Below are 14,720 nucleotides of genomic sequence, written 5' to 3' on the forward strand. Positions count from 1 at the left end.
CCTCTTGGCACCCTCCCTTCAGATACTTTTATGCATTGATGAGGTCCCCTCTCAGTCATCTCTTTTTGAAACTGAACAGGCCCAACTCTCTCTGCCTTTCATCATAAGTGAAATGTTCCAGTCCCTTAATCATCGTCATAGCACTCCACTGGACCCACTCCAGGAGCTCCATGCCTCTCTTTTACTGAGGAACCCAGAACTTGTTACGGGACTCCAGATGTGGCCTCACTAAGGATGAGTAGAGGGGCAGGATCACCTCTCTTGACCTGCTGGCAATGCTTTTCTTAATGCACCCCAGGACACAATTGGCCATCTTGGCCACAAGGGCACACTGCTTGCTCATGGACAGCTTGTCATCGACCAGGATCCGCAGGTCCTTCTCCACAGAGCTGCTTTCCGGCAGGTCAGCCCCCAGCCTGTACTGGTGCAGGGGTTTTTTTCTCCCCAGGTGCAGGACCCTGGATTTGTCTTCAGGCGGTTTTTCTCTGCCCATTTCTCAACTTGTTGAAGTCCCTCTGAAGGGCTGCACAGCTCTTTGGAGTATTGGCCATCCCTTCTATATTTGTGTCATCAGCGAACTAGCTGAGGGGGCATCTGCCCCCTTCATCCAAGTCACTGATGAACAAGTTAAATAATACTGTGCTCAACTGAACCTTGGGGGACATCTCTAGTGACAGATGTCCAACCAGAGCCTGTGCCACTGATTACAATCCTTGGGATATGCCATTGTCCTAGTTCAGCAGGAGGGACCAGCTAACCCTGTGGGGGGGGGTGATCAAAGCTGTGTATTCTACCCCCTCTATTCATTCCCCAAGGACAATGGGCCATTAGCAGCAGCTGCCCAGGGAGCCATTATCACCTTCACACCCAGCCTGAGGGGGGCGGAGCTGCTAAGGGGCCATCAACAGTTCAACACCCCCTGGCTCCCAGAGTTAATCACCCATTGTGTGAGTCCCCGCCCAGGGGGAGGGACTGAGTTCTCCCTGAGGGTACATAAGTGGTGGGTAAGAAGACCTTGGGAACTTCTCTTCGGATCCAGAGCAGCAGCAGGACCTTGACAGGAGGAGATCACCGCTCTCGCCCGGACCACAGCCCTCACCTGCACCAACAGGTTTTTTTTCTTTTCCTTTTGCTCTGGACTTGGGGGAGCCACAGGGGGTCTCAGCACAAGGGCAAACAAACCCCCTTGGGTTTGTGCCCCAGGACACTGGGTTATACTGCTGGGGTTTTGTGAGTTGAAAGCAATTTCCCTTGTGTGTCAGTGTTGTTATTGTAATATTATTATTAAATTTTAGCTCTGACTTATAATCTCTCTTGTGGTGACTTCATTTCCCCTGCTGGTTCACCTTTAAACCAGCACAGCCATTCAGCCAGTTCTCAGCCCACCTCACTGTCCACTTATCTGGCTCACACTTCCTGAGTTTGCCTATGAGGATGTCATGAGAGACAGTGTCAAAAGTCTTGCTAGAATCCAGGTAGACAATATCCACTGCTCTCCCCTCACCCATCCAGGTAGTTGTCACATCACATAAGGCAATCAGGTTGGACAAGCATGATTTACCTTTAGTGAATCCATGCTGATGACTCCTGATCAACTTCTTGTCCCCCATTTGGATAGAGATGGCCGCCAGAATGAGGTGCTCCGTCACCTTTCCAGGGATTGAGGTGAGGCTGACTGGGTCCTCCTTCTTTCCCTTGTTGAAGACTGGGGTGACATTTGTTTTCTTCCAGTCCTCACACCTCTTCCAATGGTCACAGCCTTTCAAAGATGATCATGAGTGGCCTTGCTATGGTGTGCCCCAGCTCTCTCAGCACTCACAGATGCATCCCGTCATGGTCCATGGACTTGTAGATGCCAAGTTTGCCTAAATGTTCTCAACCCAATCCTCCTTGAGAAAGGAAAAATCTTCCTTCCAACATTCCTTTACCTTTGTCCTCTGGGTCAGAGATTCCTGGGGGCTGGTCTTGTCAGTAAAAACTGATGCAAAGAAGGTGTTCAGTACTTTTGCCTTCTCTGCATCCTTTGTTACCAGGGTACCTCCTTCATTTAGCAACAGGCCCACATTATCCTCTGCTTTCCTTTTGTTACTGATGTATTTGAAGAAGCCCTACTTGTCCTTGACATTCCTGCCAGATTTAATTCCAGATGGGTCTTGGCCTTGCTTGTCTCATTTCTACTTACTCTGACAACCTCTCTATATTCATTCCAAGTGGCCTGACCCAGCTTCCATCCCCTGTATATTTCCTGCTTATGCCTGAGTAATGACAGGAGTTCTTTATTCATCCAAGCAGGTTACTTGTCTCCTTTGCTGTTTTCTTTCTCCTTGGGATGCATCGTTCTTGAGCCTACAGGAAGTGATCCTTGACTATCAACAAATTGTTTTAGATCCCTCTTCCCTGCAGAGCCTGTTCCTATGGGATTCTTCCAAGAAGATCCCTTAAGAGGTTGAAGTTAGCTCTGCTGAAGGTGATAGTTGTAATATTACTTGCTTCCCTGCTTCCTCCTCACCCAATTCTGAACTTCATATGAGCCAATAACATTCTTAGTTACTACTAGTATGAGCCCACAACATTATTATGAAATTAGGGATCTAAAATCAGTTTTCCCTCTTCTACTAACAGTACACATAGCCCGGCAAAATGGGCATCTGAGAAGAAAGTGGCCTGAGTTAAATGCTCCCAGCTACAGGACATAGCCATCAGTTGGGTTCCAGTCTTACCTAGTGCACAGTTAGCAGCAGTTAGCTGGTTTTCCCTCACAGTGCAATTTGCAGACAACTAATTTGGACTCAAAATATTGCCTTCTCTTTAGGGTTTGAGAAGACAGAAACAAATTAGAGAGGAACTGTTCAGATTTAGAAAGTGTCTGTAAACATTTCACCCAACAAAGAGAAAAAACATCAGCCAATAATTTTAGAAGCAAAAGCACCCAGGCAGACCTCAGAGAAAGACCTCCAAAATACATGTATAGAAATAGGAGATAAAACAATGAAGAACAGTCAGTTCCCAGAAGCTCCTGCCCAGAGCAGTAAGGATGAGTTTATGCTGGCCAGGTCCAGGAGGGAGGGAAAAGAGCAATCAAGGCTCCGAATGCACCCTAGGGAGGGAGCAGTGCCTGTCAGCAGCCACAGTCTGTGTGTTTCTCACCTTCTGTGAAATGAAACCCCAATGTGAGCCTCTCCTGCCTGTGTGGGGAATAGCTGACTGCAGCAGCTGGCAAATGGCTCTGGTGAGAGCAGTAAGAGGCGTCATTAAAATTAAAAAAAAAAGAAAGAGTGAGAGCAACAGTTCCATTTGACAGAAAAATCACATCAGAAGCAGGTTATGGGGAAATGCCTGTGGTGAAATTACAGCTTTGGGCTAAAGAGGTACCTGCTGTGCCCAATGTTAATTAATTGTCACGGCATCAGATGCTGCCAGAAATGCCTCACCATGGCTATGCAGCACACGACTGTTAAGAGGTGTGCCTTGCCTGTGAAAAACTACCACTTGAGGCATCCCTCCAAGCAGCTTGCTGAGAAATAAAACTCCTTTAAGCCATCTAGTGGGATAAAAACTCCCAGTTAGCCTGGATCCTGCAGTCCTGGGACAGGTGGGGATTCAACAGCCTGTGCCAGGGAGGCTTCAAACTTTAATCATCTTAAATTGGTGGTCTTGACCCAGTCACAGGAGTTGCTGCTTGTGGGAGATGTTCCTCTGCATGTAAGCGCTGCACGACTCCTTTAGATGATGGGTCCACATAATGCCATGATGGATGGTAGAGCCAGGCCAGTCAGAAGTGATGGCAGCATCTCCTTCCAGCTCTGTACAAGGCTGGGGAGGAGAAACATGAGTGCCCAGAAAAGTCACTCAGACTCTGACCAGCAGCATGCACTTCCCTGGAGGCATGTGCCAGCCAAGGACTCCTGCCTTCCTTTCATGCTGTCTCCCAGCCTGTCATTAATGGAGGCTCAGTCCACTCTTTCTGCTGGGCAAAGCCTCAGAGTTGTCCCCTGGGTCAGGCTCCATTCCCTACACCCTCCCCCTGTCCCACAGAGGGAGCTGTGGGGGCTCCACTGCCTCCTGCCTCCATCCTTGCTTATCCTGCTCCTCATCCCACAAGCCCAATGTCCTCACTGCTTCTGCCAAGATAGGACAGGCAGTCTGCAAGGGATGAAAAACCTGGGCCAGCACTGCTCAAGCATACTTGGTCACAGTGCAACATCTGGAGCAGCATCAGGCCTGTAATACCTTTGTCTCTCCTCCTCTCAGCACCAAAGTTTTTTTGTTCTCTCTTACCAGCCACCCCTCTTATCCCTTAATTTTAGCCATGAGTCTCCTATCCCCATTCCATCAGGAAGATATCTGCCATGACAGCACCTCCCATCCTGAGCCCCTGCCACATTCCGGGGATGCAGTCAGCGCCAACTCTGTGGCATTTCAGCATCAGATTTATTATTAATTATCTGTCATTATTACACAGTACCTACGAGCCCTGGCTGCCTAGCAAAGCCCCATGCAGAATATTAAAATGCTAATTTCCCTCAGAGATGAGAACTTGCTGGTGTCTCTCTGCTCATTTGTTTGCAAATGTCGTTTTGCTGTCGAGGCTGTATTCCCAGCAGGCATGGCAAAGGAATGCTTGCATAAATAGCCTGTTTAAGAAACCATGTATCTCACACATTCGTGCGTTATAGCCCTAACCAGGATTACAGTGACACTGTAAGAAAAACGTTTCATTTTGTCTGATGCATTTTTAAGATTTTGTGGTGCCTTCAGAATGCCTCAGTGCAGCGACAGCTTTAGGATATATTGTGAAAGATGCAATTTTCGTCTGCAAAGCATGGTTTAGCTGGCTGTAATAAGTTATATTAAGGCACAGCTCATTTTTTTGCCTCTGTGTAAGCCTCCAAATGGCGCAGTGGTGTGTGACTGCTGCAGCTGTCCTGGGTTTTGCCCTGGTATCAGGTTCGCACTTGCAGAGCGGGTGGCAGTGCAGCTCTTGGCAGAAATGGCTGTCCTGGGCCGGGTGCCAGCACCCACCCGAGTCAATGGAGCCCTTGGCGCTGCTGCCAAAGGGCTCAGGGGCTGACACCCTCTCTATTGAGACAGGACAGAAAACCTGTTTTTATGACAGTGATTAGTAGGGCATGGTTTTGAACATTAAGGATAGGTAGGTGAAGAGGGGGCTCAGGAAAAGCAGAGTGAAAGGCTGCAGCTCTGCAAGCAAAGCAAAGATGTGCTGTTATTCCTTTCACCCCTGCACTGAGTTTCCTTGGAGTGCTGCATGTGAGGTGCTGACCTCCTAAGCATCACCCTCCCTTCTCTCTGCTGAAGCATCTCCTGAAAACACCTGAATTGCCTTCTCCTCAGCTGCATATTTTCCAGCAGTTGATGCAGCATGGGAATAGTTTCAGGCTACATTTTAAGGTAACTAAGCCAACATTCAGTTATATGGCAAAGGGAGCAAAAGAATTTGGCACAAACAAATGCAAGTATGGCAGTTCAGCTCAAAACAAACAAGTTAATGAAACCAGGATCTCTCCCTGCAGGTATTTTTTGTGAGAGCCTGCCATTATTATCTCTCTGCCATTGAGCAAGACTGGCAGTGTTATCTCAAGTTGTGCAATACCCTGAATATTTAGAACTATTTCATCAGCTCTGTATTGGGGGAGATAGAGAAACACAGCCAGGAAGCAGCTTGGAGAGAAAGATGGGCAGTTTTTATAGATTTATAGCAAGTGTCACATACATATCTAGCCCAGGCCACTTCATTAAACTTCTTTTTAGGGTCGTGGTACCCATCCCATTTACAAATACCTGCCTTGCCTTAGGACTACATGTCTGCCTCCAGGTGCTATTACTAAGTGATTGCAGTGTGGTTCGCTGCTGCCAGATGGGATTTCATGTAATGAGTAATAATCCCCTCCCCAGGTTAGGGATGCAACTGTCTTTGCAAGTGATTAAAAGTTTATTACAAAAAAGGCATAGCACACCTGAGTGAGAAAAGAGAGTCAAACAGTCTGGGATAATCTATGGGTTAAAAAAAAAATCAAAGTTAAGATTAAGCAAAAGGCATTGCAGGTACTGGTTCTGGTAACTCTTGGTGCTAGAAGTCACTGTCACAGAAGCCAGAGCTGATACCTGAGGTTGTCTGTCTCCCGGTACCAGAACTTCTCCTAGCTTCATTTCTGAACTTCCCACATATAGCTAGAATTCAGAGATGAGTCAAAATGTACAGAAGAGTATGAGCAGACATATTGCCTTGCTTTGCATGGATGGATGCGCTGAAATGTCACAAACTCCCAGAAAACAAAACCAAAATCTGTCTCACACAACTGCCACTGCTCACAACCAGGGTCCAGCACTACTCCAGCCTGCTCAGCCACAAAACTCAGCATAATCCTGTTTTTACTGGGTACAAAAAGGAAATGAACAGGGAAATAAAATTCAGAACTATACCCATGATGGGCAATGCAGAGCAGTTTATTTCAACCCATCTCTGCCCTGAAGAGAAAGAAGGGTAAAGAGAAGACAGACTGAGCCATAAGAACAAGCAGTAGCTGAAACCCACATGAGGGTTCTTGCTCTCCTGCTGAAGCCCAGCACATGCTGCCTGGGGCTGCCCGGTGTCCTCACTGGGATTCACAGATGAGCCTCTGCAGCAGAGCAGTAGGTGAGCATGGTAGCTGAGGAGGGAAGCTGGTGGAGAGCATGGAGCAGCCCAGCTCAGCTACAGCAGCCCCATGATATGTGAACCAATCTGCTGTGCCTGCTGGTGGTGCTAATGATGCTTGACCCAGCAGGCTGGGCTCCCAAAGTGCCTCTGCTCTGCACATTAACTCAGTCTCCAGCATTATCTGACAGCTCAGACAAGAAGAAGCCAAAATACATGTCCAGCAATCTGGAAAACAGGTTCCCCATGCAAACAGCAAGACTCAAGCAAAACACTGCTTATCTCCATGGCAGAGATAGGGGTAGGAAGGCACTCGCTGTAAATCACAGTGTTGTTCTTTCTGCACCATGAACATGTACAGATCCTTTTTGCCTGGTTGCCTGGGCCCAAGACCACAGGAGCATTCTGGTATGTAAACAGATTCAGGCACTGCTACTCAGAGGCACAAAACTTCCAGCCAACTCACTGACATCTGCCCCATCATGTCACCAAAGCACCCGGCTGCCTGCTACCCCTTCCCCAGACAGACCTCATTACTCTGCTTGCCCCAGCTGAGCAGTTCAGCCACTCCTGTCCTGCCTGTGAGAGGTCAGCCTCAGCTCCAGCGCTGGTTCCAGCACAGGCAGCTGAGAGGCTCATCCCAGGGGCTGCTGCCCTTAGTGGCCTTGCCCTGTTGACCACACCGCCAATGCTCCATGGTGGCATCATCCTCATGCCACCCTCCTGCAGCCCCAGAGGAAAGGCATTGATGATGCCTGCTTTGGCAAGGAAGTGCCATAATCCGGAATCCAGCACGGCTCGGGGGCTGGAAAACTGAGAGAACAGGCTCATCCTGGGATGGTGGTCACTGCGGGCCCTGTTGGAGATGGGCAAAAGCTGGATACAGAAGCAAGATGTTGGCATCAGGATGCACATGAATGCCAGGCAATGGCAGTTCAGAGGATTTCAAGGCTTCACTTTGAGGGCCACATACCTCTGCAAGCTGGCCAGAGCAATAGGGTTATGGAAACACGTTAGACAGTAATGCAGCCTTCAGCCTCACCAGCTGGAAGCATTTTAGTGATGGGTCCTCAGCCCTCAGTCCTATCAGAAAAACAGTATTGTCTCTTGCCAAAGCGATACTACCTAACCACAACAGCTTTCCTTTTCCAGCTCCCTCCGGCGCTCCATCCATCCCATGGGATTTGCCAGCAGATGGCAGGCAACCCCTGGCAGACGTCCTCACCAGCCAGCCACAGAGATCCTGGCCAGCCCTTCTTGGCTACTGAGCTCCTCAGTCCCATGTGAACAGCAGAAACGTCTCCTCCCAGATCTCCTACCCCTTTACCGGTGCTATATTTAAGGAAAAATATTATCAAACACACTGTGCCAACACCAAGGAGTGAACAGATACTGCACCACAGACTTCAGATTTTTGGGGCCCTGTGCACAGGCCAAGACAAACCACATTTACAAACCCCATCATAACACCATCAAGGTTGCTGGCAGAGAGACTTGCCAAGCAGAAGATGGTAACAGCTAGGGACAGGCATTTCATTTTCAAGCCTCAAGAAACTGTTTGCAAAAGCAAAGTCAGGATGCAACAGTTTTGCTCTGAAGCTTCCCACTGAAACCAGTGACAAATCTGCACTGAAAGGCTCTAGGAAAGGAGTTGGCTCAGATCTGTGCTCAAATTATTTTTGGTTTATGTGAGAGGTTTTAGCCAAACTCTTGTAGAGAAATGTGAATTTCAGATTTGTATGTAGTTGTCTTAAGAGGGGAAAACCCACAAAACAAACGCTAACAGATAAACAGCACCAACTTCCTAAAGACCACCCCTCTTCTGGCAGGGCTGCAAGCCCTGGCTCTCCAGGGTTTATCAGGAGTTATGGCTGGTACTGGTGCTATGGTGCTGCCTCCGTGGGCATCTCAGCTCAGTGGAGCAGCCCCAGCTCTGTGGGCTGCTGGGCTGGGCAGAGGGATTCATGGCTCTTCCTGCTCCTCCAGCCTGCACTACATACTCTCATCAGCTGCCAAAGGGCGTTGCACATACCCTCTATGTTACTCATGCTCTGGCACCTGGGATGTGCAGGGCCTGGGCACCCACAGCCTGAGGTGTTTCTCAGTGCAGCTCTCCCTTTGCAGGTGCACATGGGAAAGCTCAGAGTTCAGCATCTCTCAGTGGACCCAGCAGACCAGTGGATTTTTGCCGCCCCATTGGCATCACCAGGAGCCAGCTGGCCTGCAAGGGGACTGCTGAGCACAGCACCCACGAGGCTGGCTGCTGTGTGCTGTCTACACACATACAACATGCAGGCTGGCATGCTCCCAGCACAGCTGAAGGGCTGTTCTGCTCTCCAGGCATGGTGGGAGTTACGGCATAGACCTCACAGGGTCAGCTCTGCCTGTGTAGGCTGTGTGCTAACCCAGACCCCTCATCTTCCATGCATGTTCCCCTGGGGACTCCACAGCTACTTCAAGCCAAGACAGTCATCACCCCTGTGGTGGTGCCTGCTAGGCTCTCCTACAAAGCTGGGAGTTTAGGGTTTGAGACAGTGACAACTCCACAGTCCTGATGCCTGAACTTGCTGCAGCCCAGCCCTGGGCAGCTGTACACCTTGTCTCCATGGGATGGTCCTACACCTTCAGGCTAGCAGGGACTCAGAGAGACTTCAGGCCCTTTGCCCCCTAGCTCAGGTTGCTTCTGGAGCTTTCAACAACTCTCCTGAGAAAGGGGGCAGAGTTGTGATGAACAGCTTGACAGAGTGGCTTCTGGTGAACACTCATAGTGCTGCTGTGAGCCCCACCACAAACACCTCTTGGTCTGGGTGTGCCCCCAACTGAGGTTGCTGCCTTGGATTTGTGCTTTCCTAAACACAGCAGGGTGAGATGATAATCCCATCTTCCAGCTCCAAATCCTCTTCCGAGGATCCCTTTGCACTTTATTATGAAACAGGCAAGGAAATTTTAGTCTGTGTCTCTGGACCGTGGGTGGGAAACATGGCAAAGAGTGTTGTCCCTCAAAGCTCTGTCTTGTGACCAGTGCTCTTCAGTATCTTCATCAAGTTCATAGACAATGAGATTGAGTGCACCTTCAGCAAGTTTGCAGATGACACAAAGCTGAACAGTGCAGTTGACAAAACAGAAGGATTGGATGCCATCTAGGAGGACTTGGACAAGCTCAAGAAGTAGACTTACAAGAACCTCATGAAATTCAACAAGTCCATGTGCAAGGTGCTACACCTGGGTTGGGTCTACCCTAGATATAAGCACAGACTGGGAGAGCAACTCACTGAGAGCAGCCCTGCAGAGAAGACTTGGGAGTTCTCATGGATGAAAAGCTGGACATGAGCCAACAGTCATAGACTCACGGAATATGCTGAGTTGGAAGGGACCCATAAGAATCATCAAGTCCAATTCCTGGCCCCATGCAAGGCACCCCAAGAATCACATCCTGTGCCTGAGAGCATTGTCCAAATGCTTCATGGACTCAAACAGGCTTGCCAAGAGAAGTTGTGGCTGCCCCATCCTTGGAAGTCCTCAGAGCCAGGTTGGATGGGGCCCTGAGCAGCCTGGTCTAGTGCAAAGTGTCCCTGCCCATGATAGGTGAGTTTGGAATCAGATGACCTTTAAGGTCCCTTCTAATCCAAGCTCTGTGATTCTATAGGTTTGCGATGACCCCACCACCACTTAAGTTCCACAGCAGTGACTGTCGGAAGCTCATGGTACCCAGCTACAAAGCAAGTAGAATAAGAAGCTGGTGTCCCAAGCGTCCAGTGGAGGAACCAAAAAAGGGGTCCTGACCCTTCACTGGACAACCTTGTGTGAAAAACAGAAGCTGTGAGAAACTCCTGCAGAATGGCACTTGTTCACAGTTCATAACATCATAGTTCACATATCATAAAATCTTAGCATCTTTTAGGTTGAAAGAGAGCTTTCAGATCAGCAAGTGCAACTGTAAACCTGACCACCAAGCCAAGGCAGTGCCACCCTGGCCTGTTCCCTCCAGGCTGGCTGGGTCTTGCACGCACACACATACATGCACGTGGCTGTTAAAGCATGTCCTGGTGACACAGAAGTGTGGGGTGATTCAAAAGAAAACAATGAAGCCGCTCCCACCTGAACATGTGAACGTGACTCGTGGGCTCAAAACCCAGCCAAATGCAAATCAACAGATCATAAATGAAATATAAAAGAGCACCCCCTGAGACCCAGCAGCCTCCCCTACCTCTCTCCACATTCTAGAATGTCAGTCTCTCTAATAGATTCTGTCAGGGTTTGTTCAGATCATCCCTAAATTACCCTGAGCTCATGCCCTGCCAGCCACTGCAAAGGGAAGCAAACCCAGACATTTTCAAGAGTTTTCCCAGAAGAGGGTCCAGCTCTCACCCTCTTCTTCCCAAGTGGGAAAGTCATTTGAGTCAGTGTAGTCTTTAGCTGGAAGCCTTGCTCCAAAGCAGCTGCTACCTGGAACTCTGGGGGTGGCAGGTCAGGCTGCAGAGGGAAGAGGCCAAAAGGATGATGCCAGTGGGGTGCTAAAGGTCCCTCTCTGCAGAGCACAAGGGGCAGCCAGTTCCCTCCTGCCATCTGAGGCAGTAAGTCATTTTGCAGCACTACAGCATGGTGCCAGAGACCCTCTTCTTCCTTCAGCCCCTCTGCTGCCTCCTTCCCCTCAACAGGATGAGGCCGCCAGCCCAGCAGATGATTTAAGGAGGAAGCAGCTTCCTGTTGGCAGAGGGCTTACACGAAGCACACCTTGCCTAGTCCCGATGAACTGTCAGAACCCCCATTTGCAGACTTTACTTTGTCTACCATGGCCAAGGAATTCGAGTTTCCATCAGCCCTTTCTGTTTGACTTGCAGGTCAATGAGAAGCATTTCCTCAGAAACACTTGTGCTCTCAAAAGAGGATCCAAATGATGCCTGCCATGCTGCTGAGCTCTCCCATGGAGGACTATTCTTGTCTTTGCAGTCTCCTCAGCAGTCTCTCACAAGGCACACAATGCTCCCATCAAAAACGGTATAATATGTAAGAAAATTTGAAGACTATAATCCCAACAGGGCTCAGGCTGTGCTTTCAAATATGTGTTGTCATCTTAGATATCCTGACAGACAAACGCCAGAGTTGTCAGACAGCTCCCCAGGACAGCCAGGACCCAGGCAGCATTGGCAGTGTAATACCCTCCCCAGCAGTAAAAGCAAAGTGAAACAAACCACCCAAGGGTTCTCTAAATACACCTCTTTTTAATGTATCTACCATTATCCATAAAATGGTCTTGTTGGGTGCAGGCTGCCAGGTGTCTGGAGAAGAGAGGATTTGTGTAGGACTAGGCAAAGTTGAACCATGACATAGAAAGGGGCATTTTAGCCAAAGCTTACAGCAACCTTAGCAGTTGAAAACAGAGCAGGAAAAAAATGACTGGAGGGGATCAGAACTCCCCCAAATCCATCCAAATCCAGCGAACTGCCAGTTACCATGAGACTCTCCTGCAGGACAGCTCTTAAGCACAGCAAAACGAGGTCTGTGTTGAGGCACTGCAGAGAAGCAGAACACCCTTCTAAAAGTTTCCTGAAGTCCTGCCCTCACTCACGTGCAGGACTCCAAGAAACCTCAGGGCCTAGAACATGTTGGAAGATGTGTGCCGCAGGCACGCTCCACGGAGACATACAACCACGGAGCTGGGCAATTCCGTGCGTCACCCTTCCACAGCCAGGAGGGAGCTGGTCCTCACGTGGCACCTTCCTGCTCTGCCTCTCCCACCCGGGGCCCTGGGGAGCGGCGTGCGTGGGGGGAGAGGCAGCGCACAACATGCCCATGGCTGTGCTGGCTGGCACCTCGCTGCTGGCTCCAGGCCCTTCCACACTTCAGCGGCTCCTGCTCCAGTTTGCAAGGGTGGGATTTGCCAGGGGGCTCCAAGATGTCCAGAGTTTTTCTGAAGCACCACAGTGCTCATAAAGTATCCAAGAGAGTGGATCCCACCACCAGACCCTCTTTGTGCCCACCAGCAGCCTTGCCCTCTCCCAGCTTGTCCCAGGTGCTGCCAGCACGTTCTCAAGACACCCACTGCTGCAACGTGTATGGACAGCTTGCACAAGGTGGGAGCTGTGGCTCCTGGGGGCTGGATAATCTTCCTTCCCATCTCTGCATGTGGGCCCTGCATCGAATCTGCTCCATGATGGCACGTTGCATCCACCACCCCTTGCATCCACCGCTGCAGCTGCAACCCAAGAGGGGACCTCTGTGCTCACCTCACCACTTCTAGAGCATCTCAGAGGAGCAACTCAATAGTTCACACCCATCCACAGCAGCAAACCTCCACAGCAGGTCGTGGTCCACGTAGGAGCTGAGAAATCGGACCATGGCACAAACCACCTTCTCTTGCAGGAAAGATGGTTCTGACCAGGAGGAGGTGGGTCTGGGTCAGGTAACTGCATTCCCTACCAGCAGCTGCAGGGCTGGGAGCCGATTCGACACGCAGCAATCATGTCACACGCTGGGGATGTCTGGCCCTGAACATCCTAGGCTGTGGTACGTAGTGTAAACCTGAATCCTGGTCTAGGAATGCTCAGTGCTGTTATATTTAGGATGCATAGCTATTCTGTCTACAGAGGGTATCCTGTTTTCTCACAGCATTTTCAGGAAACAAATTATTCCTTAGCTCCACATTTGGATGTGTGCATGAGAGGAGCAAGGTACAGGAAACTTGACTAGGCTTTTTGGTTGAGTTTTTGTTTGTTTTTGTGCGTTTTGTTTAGTCTGGGGTTTTTTTTGTTAGTTTTTTTTTTAAGAAGTGACAGTAACTACCAATGTCAACCCAGTTTTATTATTCATGCTGGCCACAACAAACACAGGACATATACTAATAATTTAAATTCACCTGTCTGGCAAGATCCTCAAATACCAAAGCAAAAGTGGTTTTTTTAGATGGACATTCACATGTAGCATATCCAGAAACCACACCTGATCCCACAGAAGCAGGGATAAGTCCCACTCTCTTCCCATGTCCCCTCTGTAAGTATATCATGCTACATGCACTGGACTCTCAGCCTGCACAAGGACAAGACTGAATACTGTTATGGTGCTCTTTTGATTTCATTTTCAAGCTAATGTATAGACTACCCAGAGTCACAGACCAGCCATGCACAGAACATCCTGAAGGAGGTAGGTGGAATACAAATGGATTACCACATCTCTGATGCACAAGGAGCTGTAGTCTTGGAATAGCACAACCACTGTGTATTAATAAAAGCATGACATGCTATGACTGATACGGGAATCTGGCACATTACGTGGGAAGGAACATACCTGGTTCTGATCTAACTGGCAGGTTGTTTCTTACGTCCTCCACTTACATGATCCACTGACAAGTATTTCGGAAGATTTACATTAACAAGTCACAGTTAAGCATTTCTCCACAGACAACATACATAAATGTTATCATGTGAAATTGAGTTCTTGGGAAAGCATACAGCCACTGCTCAAATATGACACACGCCACGTTCTCGGATGACTCAAATACATTTAAAAAGCTCTTATATCAATCTGCATGATAAGAGAAGTTGCTCCATTCCTGCTTCCCAGACCTGACTGTTTCATAGTCACAGGAGACTTCCAGCATTCATCCAGCAGCAGCACGACATAGAAGCAACTCTTGATAATCCCCACTGGGACATACCCACCAGGGTGTGTTATTAGATGTTCCCATTGTTTCTTAAATGAGTAAGGATTTATTTCCATGCTTGTGGGATACTGCAAGCTACAAGAAAACTTTCAGATGTTTAAAGAAAAGCTTCATTATTACCATGGGGAGTATTTTGAAACCACAAACTATGCAGATTTTCATGCATTTATGAGTGGGTAAAACCAAAGTCTATAAACTTCTTAACATAAGCGAGTCAGTCTGCTTGCCATGTGCAGGGAATTTTGTAAAGGTGACTCACACCCATCAGCTTTGCTAGGTATACTTTCTGCTTTATGGTTGTGGTGCTATATTTACAAATGTTTGTCTTTCAAAAGCAAATGTTTCCCAAGAACTACAGCTCCTATACAATGCCACAGTATGATCTCCCTCCTTGAACCTCCTTTG

This window comes from Pithys albifrons, chromosome 2 (assembly GCF_047495875.1).
Source record: "Pithys albifrons albifrons isolate INPA30051 chromosome 2, PitAlb_v1, whole genome shotgun sequence".
Taxonomy (NCBI): domain Eukaryota; kingdom Metazoa; phylum Chordata; class Aves; order Passeriformes; family Thamnophilidae; genus Pithys; species Pithys albifrons.